Source organism: Palaemon carinicauda, chromosome 12, assembly GCF_036898095.1.
Source record: "Palaemon carinicauda isolate YSFRI2023 chromosome 12, ASM3689809v2, whole genome shotgun sequence".
Lineage (NCBI taxonomy): Eukaryota > Metazoa > Arthropoda > Malacostraca > Decapoda > Palaemonidae > Palaemon > Palaemon carinicauda.
The window spans coordinates 15,490,471-15,513,009 of record NC_090736.1 but is presented as its reverse complement, the minus strand read 5'-3'; the positions used below and the strand labels follow the sequence as shown (position 1 = coordinate 15,513,009).

Here is a 22,539-nt window from a genome sequence, read left to right as displayed (position 1 = left end):
GGCTTAAGACAAGCTTTCTCCCAGTTCTATGGGAAAAAAGCAGAGGCTTAATAATCTCTCTCGCGGACGAGAGAGAAGTTCTCCCGAAGGAGAACATTGCCCAAGACAAGCTTTCCCCCAGTCCTATGGGGAAAAAAGCAGAGGCGTAATAATCTCTCTTTAGCGAACGAGAGAGATCTTCTGAAGGAGGGCATCGCCTAAGGCAAGTTTTCTCTCAGCTTTACAGAAAAAACGTAGGCGTAATAATCTCCTCTCGTGGGCGAGAGAGAAGTCCTCCCGATGAAGGACATTGGCTGAGCCAAGCATACTCCCAGGGAGAAGTTCCCCCCGAAGGAGGAACAACCCGTAGACTTACTTTTCCCCAGCTCCAGGGGAGAAAGCACAGTCTTCGGGGACAAAAAAACAGAAGTAAAACTCATTGAGCTGTTCGCAACTCCTTACGACTGGTTGAAGTGGGGAAGCTTTTCCTCGGAAGGGGGATGGATCTCTCATGCAGTCCAATTCCGAGGAAGGTTATCCCTCCCTCGTAAGGGAAGGATCCCTAATCCCTGGAGGCGAACCTCCTGTCAGCAATCTAAGTTTCCCAATAAGTTGATCAAGTTGCAGGTTGACATCAAGTGTTACCTCGTAACATGGGCAGCTTATGAGCTGCCACATGAATTGCAGGATAACGAATGGAGCGGCCAAAGTCCTCGGCATCGCGTTCTATGTCGCTGCTATCTGGGTGTTTTCTTTTAGCCTCTCTAACATGTTTCCCCTTTCCCTTCTGCTCTCAACCGAAGAGAAGAAGGGCTGAACCCCTGCATCTTCTTTCAAGGTTTCCGAGAGACTCAAAATCGTTAACTCAATAGGGAGCAAAGGAATTAGGGAGGTTGTCCTGTCTGAAACACGGGAGCGAGGGATTGACCCCGCGAGTGTATGACCGGAGAATTGAGTGTGTAGCGCTAATTGTGTGTGAACACCTGCGTGACTGGGGTCTGAAGACTCTGCCATAAGAGTAAAACTCTTAATGTCATGGGCGTAGTGTTGGATGGGCGTACGCGAACACTCTGCGCGACAAGAGTCCGAAGACACTCTGACCTAAGGGTAACACTCTTGATGACTTGTGTCACAAGAACCCGAAGGTTCAGCGTGATCGTGCGTGCCCCTGGAGGTTGTGTTGCGAGAACCCGAAGGTTCAGCGTGATCGTGCGTGCCCCTAGAGGTTATGTTGCGAGAACCAGAAGGGCTAGAGCAACGGGACAACAGAAGTCTCCCTTGTCACGAGACACAGAAGTGTCAGCGAGACTAAATGCATGAGAGCCCGAGGTTTCAGCAACTTGCTGTGAGAAAACGAAGGGATAGCGCACCGGGAAACCGAAGTTTTCTTGTCACGAGACCCCAAAGGGTCAGAGATGGAGAATTCAAAGGCGAGAGCGATCTCTGTGAAGATAGAGAGTAAAGCAAGGAGAAGCGCTCTATCCGACTTTTTCTAGAGCGGACGGAGACCCTCAAACTATTATGCGAAGAAGAGGGTTCGAGGTTAGGACGTGCTTTGCCCTTGGCCACGCTCCTGGTTTCTTAAATGATCCCTCGCACGACGACGACAGCGAGGCAGAATGATGACGAGAGGGATCGTTCTTCTCAGGTTTGTGGCATGAGTGTATATAATCTCAAGGCAAGAAGTCTCGGGGAGAGATAAAAGGCGAGAAAGAGCGAGAATGATAACGTCTCTTCCTATTTTGCCTGTCTCTTCGGTGAGAATATCTAGGTGCAGGCGTAAACGGGCATGCGGGAGAGTGATCTCGCACGTCTGTGCTAGCCGTCGGGCGCGCGCAGGAGAAAATTCCCTGCATAATAGAATCATATGGGGCGCGCGTGCGTGCGCGCATATCCTTGCCGATGCGGGAGAAGGCTGGCGCGCATATCCTTGCCGATGCTGGTAAGCGCTGGCGCGGTTAAGCGCTGGCGCGCCGGTAAGCGCTGGCGCGCCGAAGAGGGCAGCATGGCTGACTTATCAGAAGTCCTTTTAACAGTAGAAAGCTAATGCGCAGGTTTTACCTGGCGCGTAGGATGGTGCGCAGTATAGCGGGCAGGAGAGTGAGGTGTTGGGCACGTATGTGCACGTGCAGGAGAATGTTGGCGCGCGGGAGCACATAGGAGAGCACCATTACGCAGAAGATTGGTGGCGCGCAAGAGTTTGTGCGCAGGTGAGTGCATGGCACGTGATTGAGCTATGCTCTTGTTGGAGCGTATTATTATCATTATTATTATTATTATTACTTGCTAAGCTATAACCCTAGTTGGAAAAGCAGGATGCTATAAGCCCAGGGGCTCCAACAGGGAAAATAGCCCAGTGAGGAAAGGAAACAAGAAAAAATAAAATATTTTAAGAACAGTAACATTAAAATAAATACTTCCTATACTGTATACACTATAAATACTTTAACAAAAAAGTGGAAGAGAAATAAAGATAGAATAGTGTGCCTGTGTGTACCCTCATGTGTATGCGCATGTTGGCGCATATGCGCTTGATGCCCTATGATAGGGTAAGGAGGAAGCGCTCTTAAGTTTGTAACGAGAGCGCTAGTCTTGCGGCGAGACATCTCGTGAAGAGACAGAAGGCAAGGAAGAGCAAGAACCATTATGTCTCTTACTATGTCGCCTGAGACTCCGTAGAGAACGACTGGGCAAAGGAGTGCGAGCTCTCCTTTTCCTCATCTCTCTCTCCCTCCTAGCCTCCGAAGAGGAAAAGACAATGAAGTGGAGGAGGAAGAGCGGGTACTGCGAAGACCACTTCTACATACTTGGCAGGGGAACCCATCCTCCGCAGGGTAGCAGAACACCCATGACCTCCGTAACGGGGCATAAGGTAAGAGGATCCACATCCAGCTGTGATATAAAGGCGCCATGAACACTTCCTCAAAATAGAGGACATCATCTAACAAAGGAAAAGAAAAAGGATTAATCAAAACTAAAAAAAACAAAGGCTAGTCTGCCAGGCAAATAAAGCAGGAGCAGTGGTGTTACCACTGCGACGGCTAGAATTCGATTGAGGGTAAACAGCAGCTGCCGACCGGCGGTAGCCCGCCACTGACAGGTGGGTAATTACCTGTCCAGTCGTTAACGACCTTGTTAAGGTTTTTCTGCCATATCTTCCAGCTCGCGCTAGAATATCTCCTATAGTAAAGAATGAGGGTTTGTATTTAGAGTAGGAACAAATGATATTTTCATAATAAAATAAATTTTTTTAACATACTTACCCGCTGGTTATATAACAATGGCTTTAGTCCCTGACGTCCGGCAGAAATTCAAAAAACTTCCGGCAATTGCAGATAGAAATGCCAGGTGTACACTAGCGCCACCATGGGAGGTAGGCCGAACTAGTCCATCCACCACTAGATTTTCCATGCCCATAGGTCTCTAGAGGGGATGAGGGTGGGATTATAAGTTATATAACCAGCGGGTAAGTATGTTCAAAAATTTATTTTATTATGAAAATATGACAAATTCGGAGGTGATTTGCATTTTTCCTAACCATACAAACCTTAGCTATTTACATGGGGTTCTACTTTCGGCGTAGCTGAAATGACGAGCCATTAGAATTTTAACGAGGGTTAGTTACCCCCGCGCTAGTTAGCAAGGGGGTAGAGGAGTGGTAGCTAGCTACCCCTTCCCCCCTCACACACCGGTGAACTGCTTCACTTCACTTAGAGGTAGGACTTGCCTTGGGGGACAAGGCTGGCGGGCAAATATGTGTAAGTAGCTAAGGTTTGTATGGTTAGGAAAAATACAAATTATCTCCGAATTTGTCATTTGTTCCGTAACCGAAATACAAACCACCCTATTTACATGGGGTGACTTACCCCTTAGGTAGGGAGGAAAGTCCCGGCCTTACTGGCTTTGGCTTTTACCCGGGGACTCAGAATCCGAGTGAGCAGCACTCGAGAAAAAGAGTCCCTGCACCTCGGCAGTTCCTTGCTCCGCAAGGAACGGGCGGCCTACATAAGCTTGTGTGTGGAGGGTTGAAGTGTGACTCGTCCTAGGAAGTTGACCTGAAGTCCTTTAGATGGAATTCTTGGCTAGGACGTTCCCAATACCACCTCGTCAGGGTATGGGGGACGCGACTGGGGGACGCGACAGTATTATCTTAATACTAGGAACACAAGGAAGCATGGTTCACCTGCAGAGGTTCGAGGTCAGTTATGCAGAGAACCCAGGATGCTGCTTTCCCCAAGAGAGGGGAGGATGAAGAAAGAAGTAAGGGCCAGACATACTCTTTCATTCATGCAGTCTAAAACCAGGTAACAATGCCCTCAACCTTCTACTACCTGTCCATTAAGGAGCCTGAGGTTAGATCAGCTGTTGTGCAGCCACCACAGGGCCGATCGAGAATATATCAAGGCTCCTGTGGGTCACGTCCTTCAGGTAGTGGGCTGTGAAGGTCGTTTGACGCTTCCAGACCCCAGCTTGTAGCACCTGCATCACCGAGAAATTTCTCTTAAAAGCCAGAGACGTAGCGATGCCTCTGACATCGTGTGCTCTGGGACGACGTGACGGAGGAGGATCTGGATTCAAGGCGTGGTGGATGACCCTTCGGATCCAGGCAGAGATAGTATTCTTGGTGACCCTCCTCTTCGTCCTTCCCGTGCTCACAAACAGGGCTTGCACGCGAGGATGGACTGCAGCCGTTCTCTTCAGATAACGCCTCAGACTTCTCACTGGAAATAATAACAGATGGTCTGGGTCACTTGTTACAGAACGGAGACTCGAGACCCTGAAGGAGTCAAACCGTGGGTCCGGCACTCCAGGGTTCTGAGTCTTAGCTACAAACTCAGGGACGAACCCGAACGTTACCTCCCGCCATCCCCTTGAATGGGCGACGTCGTACGAGAGACCATGAAGTTCACTGACCCGCTTGGCTGAGGCCAAAGCGAGCAGGAATGCCGTCTTCCAAGTCAGGTGTCGATCAGAGGCCTGGCGTAATGGTTCGAACGGAGGTCTCTTAAGAGCCCTGAGGACGCGAACCACGTTCCATGTAGGTCTCACTTCCGACTGAGGGCAGGTAAGTTCGTAGCTTCGTTGAGTAAAGAAAGTTCCAGCGAGGAAGAAATGTCTATTCCTTTCAGCCTGAAGGCTAAGCTTAAGGCTGAGCGATAGCCTTTCACCGCCGAGACTGAAAGGCGCATTTCCTCCCGCAAATACACGAGAAACTCCGCTATTGCTGGAATAGTGGCATCGAGGGGAGAGATACCCCTCCCACGACACCAACCACAGAAGACTCTCCACTTCGCCTGGTAGACCCCTGCGGATGACTTTCGCAGGTGTCGAGACATCCTCTCCGCAACTTGTTGCGAATAGCCTCTCTCAGTGAGGAGACGCTGGATAGTCTCCAGGCGTGAAGCCGAAGCGAAGCTACGGCCTTGTGGGAGATATTGCAATGTGGTTGCTTGAGTAGCTCGTGTCGTGGGGGAAGCTCTCTCAGGAGTTCCGTCAGGAGCCGCAGAAGGTCCGGGAACCACTCTGCGTGATGCCATAGCAGAGCTATTAAGGTCATTGACAGATTGACCGATAGTCTGGTCTTGTTGAGCACCCTTCTCATCAGACAGAACGGTGGAAAGGCGCAGGCATCGATGTTGTCCCACCGTTGTTGGAAGGCATCTTGCCAGAGTGCGTTGGGGTCCGGGACTGGGGAGCAGTACAGCGGCAGCTTGAAGTTCAAAGCTGTCGCGAACAGGTCCACTGTCAGGGAACCCCACAAAGTCAGGACTTTGTTGGCTACTTGAGGATCCAAAGACCACTCGGTACTCACTATCTGCGATGCTCTGCTCAGACTGTCGGCGAGCACATTCCTTTTGCCTGGAATGAAGCGAGCTGATAGTGGAATCGAGTGGACTTCGGTCCACCTCAGTATCTCTACTGCAAGATGGGATAGCTGTTGTGAAAAGGTACCTCCCTGCTTGTTGATATAAGCCACTACTGTGGTGTTGTCGCTCATCACCACCACGGAGTGGCCCGCCAGGACCTGTTGAAGGGCCAGATAGATGCCTTCATTTCTAGCAGGTTGATGTGGAGGCACCTTTCTGATTCTGACCATAGGCTTGAGATCCTCTGGTTCAGAACGTGGGCCCCCCACCCTTCTTTTGATGCGTCCGACAACAGCATCAAATCCGGGGGAGGACGAGAAGATCCACTCCCTTTCGAAGGTTTTCGTCGGTCAGCCACCACTGCAGGTCCGCCCGTTCCGCGGGTCCCATAGGGACCAGAGTGTCTGGGGAATCGTTGCCTTGATTCCACCGGGACTTGAGCCGCCATTGTAGGGATCTCATCCTGAGGCAGCCGTTCGGAACTAGACGGGCCAGGGAGGCCAGGTGACCTAGGAGACATAACCAAGATTGGGCTGGAAGGACTTCCCGTCCGAGGAAAGGTCTTGCGACCCCCCTCAGCCTTGCTATCCTGTCGTCTGATGGAAAGGCTTTGTGGAGATTGGTGTCTAATATCACGCCTAGATAAACCAGTCGTTGAGTTGGGAGCAGAGAAGACTTCTCGAGATTTACCATGATCCCTAGATCTTGGCAAAGTCCCAGAAGCTTGTCTCGGTGTCGAAGAAGGGTCGACTCCAAGTCTGCCAGGATCAGCCAATCGTCCAGATAGCGGAGGAGACGGATGCCGATCCTGTGTGCCCACGAAGAAATCTGGGTGAACACCTTGGTGAACACCTGAGGTGCTGTGGAGAGACCAAAACACAGCACCTTGAACTGGTAGGTCTTGTTGTCTAGGCTGAATCTCAAGTACTTCCTGGAAGACGGATGGACTGGGATCTGGAAGTACGCATCCTTCAAATCCAGAGTGCACATGAAGTCTTGCAGTCTCACTGCAAGTCTGACCGTGTCCGCTGTCTCCATGCTGAACGGAATTTGCTTGACAAACTTGTTCAGAGCTGAGAGGTCGATGACAGGTCTCCAGCCTCCAGACGCCTTCTTTACAAAAAAGAGTCGACTGAAGCAGCCTGGGGAGCCGTCGACGACCTCCTGGAGAGCATCCTTCTTGAGCATGGTCTCGACTTCTGCCCGAAGGGCTAGCCCCTTTACCGATCCCATGGCATAGGAACTCAACGACACTGGATTCGCTGTCAGGGGAGGAAGAGATGTTATGAATGGGATGCAATATCCTTGGCTGATCACAGAGATCATCCAGGAATAAGCCCCGAGTTGCTGCCACCTGTCCGCGCAACTTTGTAGGCATCCCCCCACTGGTGGACATGCAGGGGGATTGCCAATCCTAGCGTTTACGGCCTTGGCCGCTCCCCCTAGGATTCTTACCTCCCCTGGAGGGCTTTCCACCTTTCTTGTCCTTGACAGGAAAGGGCTGCTGCTTAGACACTTTAGCCTTTGCTGCCGGAGCCTGTCTCGATGTCCTAGGCTGACGAGGCTGCTGATGTTGTTGTTGTTGAAGAGCTGGAGGCTTGTAGGGCCGAGATGTAAGGGCCCTTTGGAGGAGTGAATCTTGATTCGACTTCCTCCATCTCTCAGCTGTTTGTTCCACGTCCTTGGGCTCGAACAAATTCTCTCCAAGGATGGAGGAGTGTCTGAGTTTTCTGACATCTACGGCTGGGACTTTCGAGTGGAATCTCTCGGTCACGGCATCCCGACATTTTAGGATCGAGTTTGCCCACAAGTTCGAAACTTGGTGAGCTAAAAACTCGATGGAGCGCGTGCCCGAGAGGAGGAAAGTCTCGAGGGCCTTCCTGGTGCTCTCCTTGGACAAGTCCTCGGATCGCAACAGGATATCCAGAGACCCCAGCCAGATGTCCAGCCACGAAGTGGTCTGCATGGCACACATCGCGACTTTCTCCTGGCTTAGGATCTCCGTAGCCGAGAATGTCACCTGCCGGGCGGAGAGTTTCTCGAGAGAAATCCCCCTAGAGAGCTCTTCCATAGAGTGGTGGAGGGGAAGAGCTAAACAAGACTCCCCCATGATCTCGAAGTACCTCCTCTGCTGTACGCGAGGAGGTGGGAGGAGTTTGTTCCCGGCAGAGGAACGGCTAGAGGCGGCGAGTTCAGTGAGCTGGCCCTCAACCTTGTCTCTGGCACTCTTCACTCCCTGGGACCAGGGCAGAGCCGCACTGGCCTTTGGGAGCTTCTGGGTACCGTAGACTTGGTCCAGGACCGTATCCTTGCCTTCGTGGGGGCCGGTCTCGGGGTCCTTGAATCCATTGAGTTGCCTCATCAGACTAAGGACCTGCCAGAAGGCATGCTCCGACTCGTGCTGCTCTCCTCCTTATGGACTGGCAGCAAGGTCTCCTGTCCCCAGTAGCTCTACTTGGGGAGATACGTGGACGTTCTCCTGGGGTCTCGGTAGCTCTGGTCGAATCCGGGTAGAAGACTTAGGAAGAGTCTTCGAGTCCTTAGGCTCCCTTCTGGGAGGGATACAGGACTCAAGCAAAGAAGTCTGGGGGCTCCTCTCCACACGATATGGTTCTCTTCCCCGAGGTGGGGTTCCTCCCATTGGTGCCGTGGGAGATCGCCTCACCTCGCTGGATTCTCCTGAGGACAGAAAGGCTTCGTCCACAGGGGAAGGAGAAAACGCCTGCGAAGGGGAAGGGGCCTTCCCAACGGACTTCTTGGGAGCCAACTTAACCCTAGGAGAAGTTACCATGAAGTCCACTCCTCTCCTTCTCTTCAGCGGGGACGCGGGTACCGTTAGTTTCAGACCCAGATCAGCGAGGGCTGGCTTCATCACCAGCACGACCGCTTTGATCAGGGACCCAAACCAGGGCTGGCGGCTGACCGACGCAGTGTCAGCAACACCCGCTGAAGGGAAGGGGATTGGCCGATCCTTAGGAGTGGATACTACGGGGCCTGCCTGAAAAGAAGAATGTTGCATAGACCTCTCCGAAGATTATTCCTGCTCCTGGACGTGCGCAGCTCTGCGCTTGCAGGGTGGTGATCGCGAGGACGAGGATCTGGAAGTACGCGTCCCCGAAAACTCGCACGGTTGAGCGCGCTGCGAAACCCGGTGGGAATCGCTGGCGAGGTCGCGCTGGCACTCACGCGATGGTAGAACCGCTGGTTCGCGCGCGGGCGAACGTTGGCGCGCACGAGCGTGAGGGCGCCTGGGCGAGTGGGCGCGCTGGCGAGGGGGCACGTGGGCGCGCTGGCGAAGGTGCGCGTGGGCGCGCAGGTGAGGGTGCGCGTGGCTGCAAGGGCGAGCGCTGGCGATCGGGAGAACGATGGCGTGTAGGCGATCGGGAGAACGATGGCGTGTAGGCGATCGGTGGAGCGTTGGCGAGCGATGGTGAGCTATGGCGCGTTGGTGAGTGACGGCGCATTGGCGAATGATGGCGCGTTGGCGAGTGATGGCGCGTAGCGTGAACAGGCGAACGACTACGCACAGGCGAGTTAGCGCGTGGGCGTGTCGGAGACCTGTGGCGGTCTGGCGCGGGGGCGCGTAGGAGAGCGCTTGCGCGTAGGAGAGCGCTTGCGCGTAGGAGAGCGCTTGCGCGCAGGCGAAGGATCGCGCGGGCACGTAGGAGGTCGCTGGCGCGCAGGAGACAGTTGGCGCGCAGTTGCGCGGTCAGAAGGAACCAACTGGGGCACAGGACCAGAGGGCGAGGAAGTGCGCAAAGGCGAACGCTCGTGGGCGGGCTTAAGAGACATCTCGTGGGCGCGCCGCGCAGGAACTCAGGCTGTCCTAGAAGTGCGCACAGGAGAGTGCGCGCGATAGCGAGTAGACGATGGCTGGCGTGTAGGCAAACGTCGGCGAGGAGGTGGAGGGACAGTGTTCCTGCCTGCACCCAGATCCGGAGATCGTGGGTGAGCGGGCGAACGTTGGCGCGCATGGCGCGCATCAGGAACAGAAGTGCGCAGGCGAGCTGGAGACCGCTGGTGCACAGGAGGTCTCTGTGGCACAGGAGATTGCTAGCGCGTAGGTGAGCGTTGGCGTGCAGGAGGGCGCTGGCGAGCAGGAGATCTACGGCGAGTCTCAGGAGATCGTCTGGGCGCAGCAAGGCCAGAGGAACCTGTGAGCGCCTGTGCGCTATCTAAGGAACCTCTAGGACTGCGCGCGTGCGCAGTAAGACCTGGCGCTCGAGAGACTCACCCACATTGTGAGAAGAGCCCTCTTGCCCCGAAGGGACCGGTGCCCATTGGATAACGGGATGCGTGGGCGCCCACTGCGCATCTGCGTCCAGGAACGGAGATGGAAGACTGGAAAGTCTGGCAGGCGTCGGAGATCACGAACGATCTGCGGAGAGGTCCAAGGAAGCAGCTGCAACAGTCTGCTCTCGACGTGGAGGATCCTCTGCGGGGGAAGTCGAAAGCGAAGACCTGAAGAGGCGCCTCCTAACTCCCTTGTAAGGAGAAGGAAGGCCTCTCCGGCGAAGAGGAGGGCGAGCCTTACGATGAAGACGACCTCGAGGCACAGCAACACCATCGTCTGTCCTCCGAAGAGGAGTCTCTGTCAGTGCACTCCCCCGAGGGGGAGAGTCACCCGCAGGAGAGACCGTTGGACCCAGCTCCTCCCTCGAAGGATGTTCGGAGGGGGGAACTGAGCCTTCAGCAACAACCGCAACCGCAGCAGGGGTCTGACCCGACACGTCGGAAGCCTCTGCCACAACAACGTCGACAATAGACAGAGGATCTACCTCTGCTATTACCGGCGACTGTTTGACAGCTGCACCCAACTGGATCAGGTCAAACAGGGCTTCCTTGGAGGGCGAGCCCTTAAGCCCCAAGGAAGCCCAAAGCTGTAAAAGATTATCGTTAGTCACATGGTCATCAACAGAATCAATGCCCTCCCCCGGAGTAGGAGGGGGAGCTGCCTCGCTATGGGAGGCAACGCCCTCTCCCGAACCCCGAGATTGGGAAACAAAAGAAGGGCCTGCGCTACCACTCGCCGGCCTCTCGCGAGAGACCGATCGAGTGGGAGCTTCGGAGGAGGTTCGGGCGGCGGAAGAAGAGTCCCCGGAACCTTCCTTCTTCAAGGCAACCCTTGAAGGAGAACGGTCACGCTTAGGCTTCTTCTTACGCCGCCGGGCAAACCTCTCCCACTGGGAGGTAGGCCACTCCCTGCACTCACTACAGGTATTATCCCTTTCACACCGTTGACCTCGACACAGCGGGCATAAGGAGTGAGGGTCCGTCTCGACCGCCGACATGAACGTTCCACAAGGGCGGTCGGGGAGTCCAGAGCACTTCCGCATGATGGAAGGAAGGAAGAGGCCAACTTCAAGCACACAAACTGAAAGAAAAAGCAAAACAAAATTAAGGCTGTCAACAATGCGAGGGCGAAGCAGAGACGTCTGCTCATCGCCCGAGCCAAAAGTGAAGTGAAGTAGTTCACCGGTGTGTGAGGGGGGGAGGGTAGCTAGCTACCACTCCCCTACCCCCTTGCTAACTAGGGCGGGAGTAATTAACCCTCGTTAAAATTCTAATGGCTCGTCATTTCAGCTACGCCGAAAGTAAAACCCCATGTAAATAGCGTGGTTTGTATTTCGGTTACGGAACAAATAATTTTTAAACATTAAACTTACCTGCTGGTTATATAACAATGGCTGACTGACACCCTTGGTGGAGGGTCAGAGACAGCAACAGTGTTGGAATATCACTTAAGAGTTAAAATAAAACAAGCTTAAGGGTTCGTACCTATTAAGGAAGCTGACTTCAATGATTCTCTGCCTCATTATGTCTGCTATCCTATTGAGATCCAGCCGTCCACCCAGGGGACTGAAGATCTCTAGGAGCTATCAAACAGTGAAAAACCTATATGCTGACAGGACCTTAACTAATACCCTTGTTCCGAGCACTCTCAAGGAACAAAATGACCACCTGACTAAATCAAAGATTGCGGAAAAATGTCGAACAATCTCCACATACAACCATAAAATTATATACAAGTTCCAAGAGGAGAAAAGGGTACTAGGGATTAGGGGAGTGTAGTGGTAGATCCTTCACCTACTACTGCATTCGCTGCTACGAATGGTCCCAAAGTGTAGCAGTCTTCATAAAGATTCTGGACACGTTTTAAGTACTGTGATGCGAATACACATTTACTCCTAAAAAAGGTTGTATCCATGATGCTTAGCAGAGAACGATTTTGTTTAAAAGCTACAGTAAGTTGCTACAGCTCTAACTTCATAAGTCTTAACTTTAAGCAGCTTAAGGTCTGCCTCACCACAGTGTGTGTGAGCTTCTCTAATTAAAAGTCTTATGAAATATGATAAAGCGTTTTTAGACATAGGTAATGTAGGCTTTTTGACTGCACACCAAAGGGCTTCAGAATTGCCTCTTAACTCTTTAGTTCTGTCCAGATAGAACTTTAGTGCTCTACCGGACACAGAACCTTCTCCAATTCTTCACTCACTATATCAGAGAGATTAGCAATCTCGAAAGACTTTGGCCATGGTTGAGAAGGACGTTCGTTTTTGCCCAGAAATTCAAGTTGCAAGGAGCATATGGCTTTCCCGTTTCCGAAGCCAATGTTCTTGCTAAAAGAGTGAACTTCACTGACACTCTTAGCTGTTGCTAGGCTTACTAAAAATAGTGTCTTTAAAGTCAGATCTTTAAAGGAATCCGAGAGCAAAGGTTCGAATCTGTCACTCATGAGGAATTTTAAAACCACATCTAAATTCCAGGCTGGTGATTCCTGTTGATGCTTCTTAGAGGTTTCAAAAGATCTGAGAAGATCCTGAAGGTCCTTGTTATTAGAGAGATCTAAATCCCTGTGCCTGAAGACAGCCACCAGCATACTCCTGTACCCCTTGATGGTTGAGGAGGAAAAATTGTGCTTTCTTCTAAGCTCTAAAAAGAAATCGGCAATTTGAGTTACAGAGGTACTGGATGAAGAAACTGAGATAGCTCTACACCATCCTCTAAAAACCTCCCACTTGGACTGATAAACCTTGATGGTATAAGTTCTCCTTGCTCTAGCAATAGCCTTGGCTGCCTCCTTCGAAAATCCTCTAGATCTTGCGAGTTTTTCGATAGTCTGAAGGCAGTCAGATGTAGAGCTTGGAGGTTTAGATGGTTTCTTGCCAAGTGGGGTTGTTTGAGAAGATCTATTCTCAATGGCAGGCTTCTTGGAACGTCCACCATCCATTCCAGTACCTCTGTAAACCAACCTCTTGACAGCCAGAAGGGAGCTACTAGAGTCAACCTGGTCCCCTCGTGAGACACGAACTTCTGTAATACCTTGTACAGCACTTTGAATGGAGGAAACGCAAACACATCCAGGTGAGACCAATCCATCAGGAATGTGTCTATGTGTGTCGCTTCAAGGTCCGGAACTGGAGAGCAATAAGTCTCTAGCCTTTTAATTTTTGAGGTCGCGAATAGATCTATAAGGGGGCGACCCCAAATCCGCCAAAGTTTCTTGGATACATCCAGATGCAATGTCCACTCTGTGGGAAGAACCTGATTCCTCCTGCTGAGGACGTCTACCATCACGTTCTACTCTCCCTGTATGAATCTTGTCAACAGGGATATCTTCCTTTGCTGTGCCTATACGAGAAGAGTTCTTGTTATTTCGTAAAGTGGCCTCGAGTGCGTCCTGCCTTGCTTTGCTATGTAAGCCAATGCTGTGGTGTTATCGGCATTGACTTTTACTTCTTTGTTTAGTACTAACTTCTTGAAACCTTTGAGAGCCAACAGGATTGCCAACAGCTCCTTTTGATTGATGTGGAGGCTTCCTTGTTCCCTTGTCCACAGACCTGAGATCTCCGACTTTCCCAGTGTTGCTCCCCAACCCGAGTCCGAGGCGTCGGAAAACAACACAAGGTCTGGGTTCTTTTGCTCCAACGAAAGACCTTCCTGAAGTCTGTTTATGTAGTTCCACCACTGAAGGCACTCTTTTATTGGTTCTGTAAGGGGAATTTTTTCCTTGTCGAGGCTGTTCTCTTTGTTCCAATGGTAATTGAGATGGAACTGAAGAGGTCGTAGGTTCAGTTTCCCTAGAGACACAAACTGCTCCAGTGAAGAGAGGGTTCCCAGGAGGCTCATCCACTCTCTTACTGAACAAAACTCCTTCTTTAGAAAGGCACAAAGTTTTAGGAGAGCTAGCTGTATCCTTGCAGGTGATGGAAAAACCTGAAAAGCCAGACTCTGAATCTCCATCCCTAAATATAGAATCTTCTGGGATGGAATCAATTGGGACTTCTCTGAATTCATCAGAAGTCCTAGTTCTTCTGACAGACTCATTGTCAGACGCAGATCCTTCAGACAGCGATTGAGGGAGGGAGCTCTTATTAGCCAATCGTCCAAGTACAAGGAGGCTCTGATGCCTCTCGAATGGAGCATGCTCACCACATTCAACATTATCTTTGTGAAGACTAGAGGGGCGGTGCTGAGGCCGAAACACAAGGCCCGAAACTGGAAGAGCTCCTTCCTGTACACGAACCTCAGGTAACGTTTGCAACTTGGGTGGATCGGGATATGAAAATAAGCATCCTGGAGGTCTAATGAGACCATCCAGTCGCCCTTCCTTACAGCTGCAAGCACAGTCCTCTGAGATTCCATAGAAAACTTTGTCTTCTGGACATAGCTGTTGAGGGCACTTACGTCCAGGACCGGTCTCCATTCTCCCGAGTTCTTGGGAACCAGGAACAATCTGTTGTAAAAACCTGGTGATTTTAAGTTCCGTACCCTCTCTATTCCTTCTTCTCTAGCAAGAGAAACATTTGAAGCTGCATGGCCTGCTTCTTCGATTCCTCCTTGTATTTGGGAGAGAGATCCACAGGGTCTATAACTAACGGAGGTTTCGAGATAAACAGGATCTTGTGACCCTCCTTTAAAACTAGAGCGGACCAAGGGTCCGCTCCCCTTCTCTCCCAGGCTTACCAAAGTTGTTTAGCCTGGCCCCCACTGCTGTCTGAAGGCGAAGGCAGTCAGACTGCTTCGGCCCGACCTAGAACCTCTACTTCTAGCCCTTCTACCGTTAGGTCTGAAGCTACCCCTACCGACCGACCTTGCATGAAAAAGCTGTGATGCTTGAGGGAAAGAAGAATCCTCTTTCGGTCTATGGGCGGAGAATGAAGTTGGAAGAACCTTCCTAGCTGTTTTGGAGACTAAGTCGTGAGTAGCTTTTTGTGTTAGGGCAGCAGCAACCTCCTTTACTAGCTCCTGAGGGAATAGAGAAGGAGAAAGAGGTGCATAAAGCAATTCTGACCTCTGGAAAGGAGTGACTCCCATGGAGAGAAAAAGAGCACATAGTTGCTCTCTTCTTAACGACCCCGGCTGTAAAAAGGGCTGCTAACTCATGCGAGCCATCTCTAACAGCTTTATCCATGCAAGACATTACATGTATAAAGTTAGCAGTTTCAGAATCCTTCATTGCAGAAACTTTCTTCCCCAAGGTGCCCAGAGACCAATCAAACAAGTTGAACACTTCAAATGTCCTATAGATGCCTTTGAGGAGATGATCAAACTCAGACATAGACCATAGGATCTTTGTCCTTCTCATAGCCAAGTGACGAGAAGAGTCCACTAAACTCGAGAAGTCGCCTTGGGCAGAAGCAGGAACTCCCAAGCCTAGGACCTCTCCTGTCTCGTACCATATGCTAGAATTGGAAGCTAATCTGGCAGGGGGGAAAGCGAAGCCTGTTTTGCCTAGAACTTTTTTAGATTGCATCCACACACCCATTAACTTTAATGCTCTCTCTAAAGAGCGAGAGAGAATCATCTTAGTGAAAAATCTATGCTCTTGCTGTTATTCCCAAGGTAAACTCCAGTGGAGGTGAACGTGGAGCTACAGGAGCAAAGTGATCAGGAAATAATTTTGTAAAAACCAACAATCTTTTTGAGATCTACAGTGTGTTGAGGTGTTTAATTCTCTTCATCTTCCGAGACAACATCCAAAGGCTCATCCAGAGAGGACTGATCATCCGGTTCTTCTTCCGTACGAATTCCAGCCGCTGTAACAGCGTTTTGTTCCAAAAGGTGTCGCTTGTGAGCATAAGCGCCAGCAGCGCGGTGCGCGTGATCAAGTCGTTCGGTATGTTTGTCCACCTGACAATAGCTAATATTGCGCTCGACGTCACGTCCTTGCGCATGTCGACCCGTATCTGACTGACGTTGGGCGTCATGGTATGTTTAGCTTGGCGCGCGACGTCACGCTCAGCTGCCTGGTACTTGTCGCCGCGCCTGGAAGGATGACGCTCGGTGTCACGCTTGGCCGCTTGACATTTGTTATCAAGAGAAGCAGAAACTCTATGAAAAATAGCAGCCTTATCACGCTGTTCAACATCGCGTACGTTGGTAGGCCGCCTGTGCGACAACGCGTCATGATCGGAATCATGACGAACCACCGCTTTGCTGATATGACTGCATAAAAGATGAGAGCTGCTGCTTCTTGTCTAGCAGCATAGCCCAATTAGGATCAACCTTAGGCGACACAGGTGTAGAAACTTCTATTGCAAACTCGCCTTCCTCATCGCTTGCATAACGTTCCACATTATCAGGAGATGGAACCCAGTCTGGTGGAAGTGGCGGTGCATGTACCATAACACTAGGCTCAGGAACAAGCTCCGACTCAGTCTGAAGTAAACTCTTGTCAACCTCCGACATCCTGTCAGGACGTTTCGGAGGAGAACCTTCAACAGACGAATGAAAACGCTCTGGCGAATCCCAATGGCTGCAGCCAGGCGCATGCGGTGACGGATCGCGCCGCTGCGCCACTACATACGCTTTTCTCTTAAGAGGTCTGGAAGCATGACGCCAGACCTTGCCATGCGTAGCGTCATTCGAAGATGAAGACAAAAAACTAGCCTCACCTTTCCCATGGTGAGGGTGAGCGATCTGCGATGCAACAACAGGAACGCTCAAGGGGACGTCTGCGTGAGCGATGATGCCTCTCGTTCCCTTTCGCCGATCGACATTACTTCTCCCATGGGTTCGGGAGCTTGAAAGAGGTCTAAGGCTAGGTGAACGACAGGTTCACGCAGACGCACCCTCCACATCACAGAACACATTATTAGCACTTTTAACACTAACACTTTTAAGTTGGTTAACGTCGGACATGAGTTGGTTTCTGTCAGCCGCGAGCGATTCTCCTCTTACGACAAGAACTTGAATCGCTGTCATCATATCTTTCATCGTAGGTTCAGATGAAACAGTATTAGGGTCTGGATCTACCACTACTGAGGAAGAATTAGGTTCAATGATATTAGAAGTAGATAAATCTCTAGATCGAGAAGAACTATGCCTAACTCTATTCCTCTCTAATTTGCGAGAGTAGCGTTCAAAAGCTAACCACTCACTCTCGGACAATGAAATACATTCTTGACGTCGGTCTTTATATACACAAATTTTACCCCTACATTTAGCACAAATAGAATGGGGATCAACAGAGGCTTTTGGAAGCCGAGTCTTACACTCTTTCACACACTTCCTATATGAAGGAGATGGGTTGGCCATATTGAAAATTACAGAGAGAGATAAAAAACAAGCAAGGGTAAAAAAATAATCCAAATAATCCAAATCCAACAAGTATTCAAGAGAATCCGAAAGCGAGTCCAATAATGCGAAAGCCAATAACTAAAAATCAAAGTACATCACCAAGATCACTGTCAAATTCAAGGTAGTTAGCGAGAGAATTCCTAACGATGTTGCCAAAATGGCGGCAGGAGAAAATCTGGTGGTGGATGGAATAGTTCGGCCTAGCTCCCGTGGTGGTGCTAGTGTACACCTGGTGGTGCTAGTGTACACCTGGTAACTCTATCTGCGGGGGCCGTGAGTTATTTTAATTTCTACCGGACGTCAGGGACTAAAGCCATTGTTATATAACCAGCGGGTAAGTTTAATGTTTAAAAGCACAGGTTAAAAGGGAAACAAACAAAAATACACACCACCTAACCTCAGGTTCCCCACCTAACCTAAACTAGGAGCCGTATCCTTACCTACCAGGGGAGGTTACACCCACCTGCTACATCCCCGTAAACTGCTGTATCCTTGGCTTAACCTGAGACTAAGTCTCTTCCTTGTATTTACTTCTCAAATGGCTTCATTTATTGCAAGTAACACAATCATTATATTCCTTAAATTGCAAAACTAGCTTCATAATATTGTATTTCAGACCAGGATAAACAACATCGATTTGACAAGTAATAAGTTTACACCTGACCCAACCAACTAAATACACTCCTATAGTGATTTGGAAAGACGGGAAAAAGGGTACCGAGAGGATATGATTTCACGTAGGCCTAACACTGTATATGCAGTCAGGCAGTGTAGTGTTAATTTGTAAAAAAAATTAACTTCGTTGGCTGAAATCTAGTCCTGTACTAGAGTTCAGATTTACCCACAATTCATGTACCAAAATGTAGACTTCGTAAATATATGAGCATATCTACCTACTGTAGGTCAACTAAAAGCCCCCATTAGCCTAATTAGAGTTATTTTGGTGCCGGTTTAGTATGTGACCTACCTTTCGAATATGGCCTACAAAATTCTATCTATTTTAGTATGTGGCCTAACCTAACCTAACAAGCCAGGTAGGCCACATACTAAACCAGAATAAATAAGGTAGGCCACATACTAAACCAGAATAAATAAGGTAGGCCACATACTAAACCAGAATAAATAAGGTAGGCCACATACTAAACCAGAATAAATAAGGTAGGCCACATACTAAGCCAGAATAAAAAAAAAGTAGGCCACATACTAAACCAGCACTGTTATTTCCTATGGACAAAGAAGCTTTGGAATAGCCTACATTTTGATTTCCACACCCAAATGACATTGTATAAATGAAAAATACTTACAGTTGATGCCAAAATCACGGAAGCTACACAGATGTTAATGTTTTCTTTTTTTTCAAATTTAAAATAAATGGGTAAACAGTAAACACTGGTTCACAAGGAAAACGAAATGAGGAATGATAACTCGCAGGCAACAGCCGTTGTAGTGTTGCCAGGCAAGTCTGTCCATAATTCCCTACAAAATAGTTGTGTACTTCCCCTATTCATTCAAAATTTCCCCCAGATACTGTAATTGATTTGATGTAAAGTAGCAAGTCTAGTGACACTAACACTATATAATAACCAGTAATGTTTTCTTTACATGTGCAGTGCACACAGGAAGGTTGAAAAACAGGCGTAATAACTTCCTTTTTATTAAGGAATACGGTATTTAGTTTCTATTATTCAACCCTGAATAACAAAATATGTCTTTCGGAATTTCTAAAAGTCTCATTTTAAGACAGTATCCTAGTTGGACAAATATTGTCAAGATAATTAAATGAATTTATTTTATTTCCATAACGAGGTGATACATTATTGAAGAAATTTTCACGAATGGCTCTGATTTTAAGATAAATTCCATTTATATACTTAACATATAATCTGTTCTGAATACAGTTCATATATCTATCTATGCATATCCACGTGTCATCTATTTATTTATGCACGCGAACAATAAACCCGTAAAAATAAGAAAGTATATATATATATATATATATATATATATATATATATATATATATATATATATATATATATATATATATATATATATATATATATATATATATATATATATATAATTATGGATCGTTGTATTCGCCGAAAGTCCTCCAGTTGGCAGGATATATCCATATTTTTCGAATCTAGGGATATTTCGAGGTGTCTGGTAATACTGGCTATAAACAGAAGCACTTAATGCGCAAAGTTCATTTTGGGGGACTCCTTATCGTTAAAATAGTCGTGATTTCTCTATAAATCATTTTCTGTATCGTTATTTATTTGGCCACATCAATTAGGCTCCTGAATAACAAATGGCAATACAAATATTGTTGATAATCACCTTGAAATATTCACGATTTTGTTTTTGTAGTAAAAATACAGACGGGGATGGCTGGCCAATTCAAGTATGCTAATTTCAAGAAATACAAATGGAAATTATATTTCCTTCTTGAATTACAACAAACAAATTTATTTAAAGATGACTCTTTAACCTTACCGAACAGATACAGAAAAACCAACGGACAGTTAAACTTTGAACTAATAAGTTGTAAAACTATAATAATTTGTTTGGCTAATAAACATTAAATTTCGTTGGACAACTTGGCTTTATGATTAATTTATTCATGGTTGTCTAAAAGGTGTAGTCTACATTAACAAGTAACAGAAAACTTGAATGATACAGAAAACGAAATTTTAAGGTACACTAAACTATAAAAAATTTCCATAGCTGATACTATTCATTTACATGAAAGTTTAATTTAGTCCCTCCTACTTTTGCTAATACTTTTATCATTTCGAAAAAATGGCATTAAGTACTTGGATATCCATATTTGAATATTTGAGGGGAAAAATATAGTACTGTTGTATATGCTGATAAATTTACGAAATAACGTGCAAAAATTAACGTTCTTGCTCAGGCTATATATATATATACATATATATATATATATATATATATATATATATATATATATATATATATATATATATATATATAAATAATTATTTTAGGCCATTCTTTCAATCATCTGTTGATTATTTCATTTAATATATTGACAATAATTTTTAAAATGCCGCTAAACCTTTTCCAAAGCGTTCCCATCCTAAACACTTACTCGTCCCAACCTGCAAAGTCATGGCAAATCACAGAATAGCTTATTCTTCCTATAACGTAGAATCTAATGTGGCTGTTATTCTTGTGTTTGCCAACCCCCCTAAAACACACACACACACACACACACACACACACACACACACACACACACACAAGGGTTGTGGAGGATAATTTTATTTAAATATTTGAGTGGGAACTTAGTTAGTCCAGGAAAGTCTCCCTACGTCAGACATGTTGGATATGACTCAGAGACGAAAATATATCGAAATACAAGTACGCAGTGGAGTAAAGAGCAAAATAAGACTGCCTGGCGTGGCGTCGCAAGAGGGATCTCTACCTAGTGCCCCCTCTAGTTTCATATGCAGTTGGGGAAGTCTTTAGCAGTTTAGACTCGAATGCAAGCTGGAAAGCATTGAGGCCAAAACTTATAAAACATCAAACCTACTTCTATGTGAAAAATTACCTTCACTTTTTATTCTATATACATTTTCTTTTTTTAATTTAGCTCACGCATGATGCAGTCCAGCTACCCTTTTCTTTGTTCTTATTTTGGTTAATTCAGCTACCCTCTCTGTTTTTTATCCTATCTATCAAGATCTCTGTTCGCAGGTAGGCTTAGACTTCTTCGGTAGTAATTAGCTGTCTGCATGAAATTGGTCTCATTACCTTGAGCAGCGTATTCTAGGATAATTTATTTTACTGATCTTGGTTGCAAATTATACATTAGAATTTATGTGTATTTTATTTACATCTCTCTGTACAGCCTTCAAGTTTATTTGCATAAGAAATTTATTGCCCGCCATGCACTGCCTTTGCCATTTTTTCCATTAAATCAATAATTGTATATGCCAGACAGTTTGGTTTTATTCTCGGGTATATTCCCCTGGAGATGCAAGATTAATCCTTGTATTCTGTATAGACGCTACAAGACCTCTACTTCTACATTTAGATTAATCACTATCTTTATCCTAACATGGCACCTCAAGACTGGGTAAGCGTAGAAGAATGCATCACATTTTATCTGCTGTTTGGGGAAACAGGTGAATAACCTCTCCCTTGCGCATTCCCTTTTCGGGTTGCCATAGGAAAAGATCAATTTATCCAGGAACGAAGAGGAATTGGGTTTAGGAAGGCCTTGTTTGCTGAGCTTTGGACTCCAGCCTCGGTCGTCATGTAACTCTCATCCCATCATCATCCGATATATTTTTTCACTTTCACAACCATACCCCACTTATGGGCTGCCGAAAGGACAAGAGCCCATGGTCCCCTTACAAGGAAAGCTAATCTATATCCCTCCATCTATCTATCCTTGCAAACACCACTCTACAAATTTAGTACTGTGGGGAACGTTAAACTAAGTTACGCTCTCGGAGACCCACATGGCCCGTTCTCTGTGAACAGCTTCCCGTCTACTTGTCTCCTGCATCCCAAAGAGGAAGATCCTCACCTGTTGCAGTGACAGGTCTCACTTTATCTCAATGACGGTGGTTATAAGGTAAATCTTGAGGGCGAGCCCAAAATGCCACAACTGACCTCAGCAAGTACCCAATTTGAAGCACACTCAGCCATTGAGATCTATAACACGCGAGTCAAAGGTGTGTTAATATATGGTCACATTCCCCCTTAAATTATTTTTTTTTTTTCATTTTAGATCACTGTCTAGCTTAGAACATTCAAGAGTGCGTGCGGATTTTGTTGTAATTTTCATATCATTATTTTGACTTTTATAACCTTATGGACGTCGAACACTATACAATGAATCGTCGTCCACATTGAACTCTATTAGCGTGCCTTTTTCCCATTCGTGTGGGGTAACACGGTTGCCTCCTTTTTGAAGGACTTTGCTTTAGCTTTGGGGTGGTCCGTGGTTCCGACCGGCTGCCCTACCTACCATCGCTAGACCCCGGTAGTGTATGTTTGTTTTGTATCAGCCACCATCGCCATTCCTCCCAGCAGTGAGGAGTCATGGCGTAGTTAGGTCGTCGGTTCTGTT

General features: G+C 47.7%; 1 long non-coding RNA gene across 1 annotated transcript in view; it reads right to left on the bottom strand.

Moving 5' to 3' along the window:
* LOC137650523 (uncharacterized) overlaps positions 1-18,877 on the bottom strand; it is a 54,365-nt gene extending 35,488 nt beyond the window's left edge. Inside the window, exon 1 of the long non-coding RNA XR_011045976.1 lies at positions 18,734-18,877. This is a non-coding gene — a long non-coding RNA (uncharacterized lncRNA). The remainder of the gene's footprint in view (positions 1-18,733) is intronic.
* Positions 18,878-22,539: the final 3,662 nt, after the last annotated feature.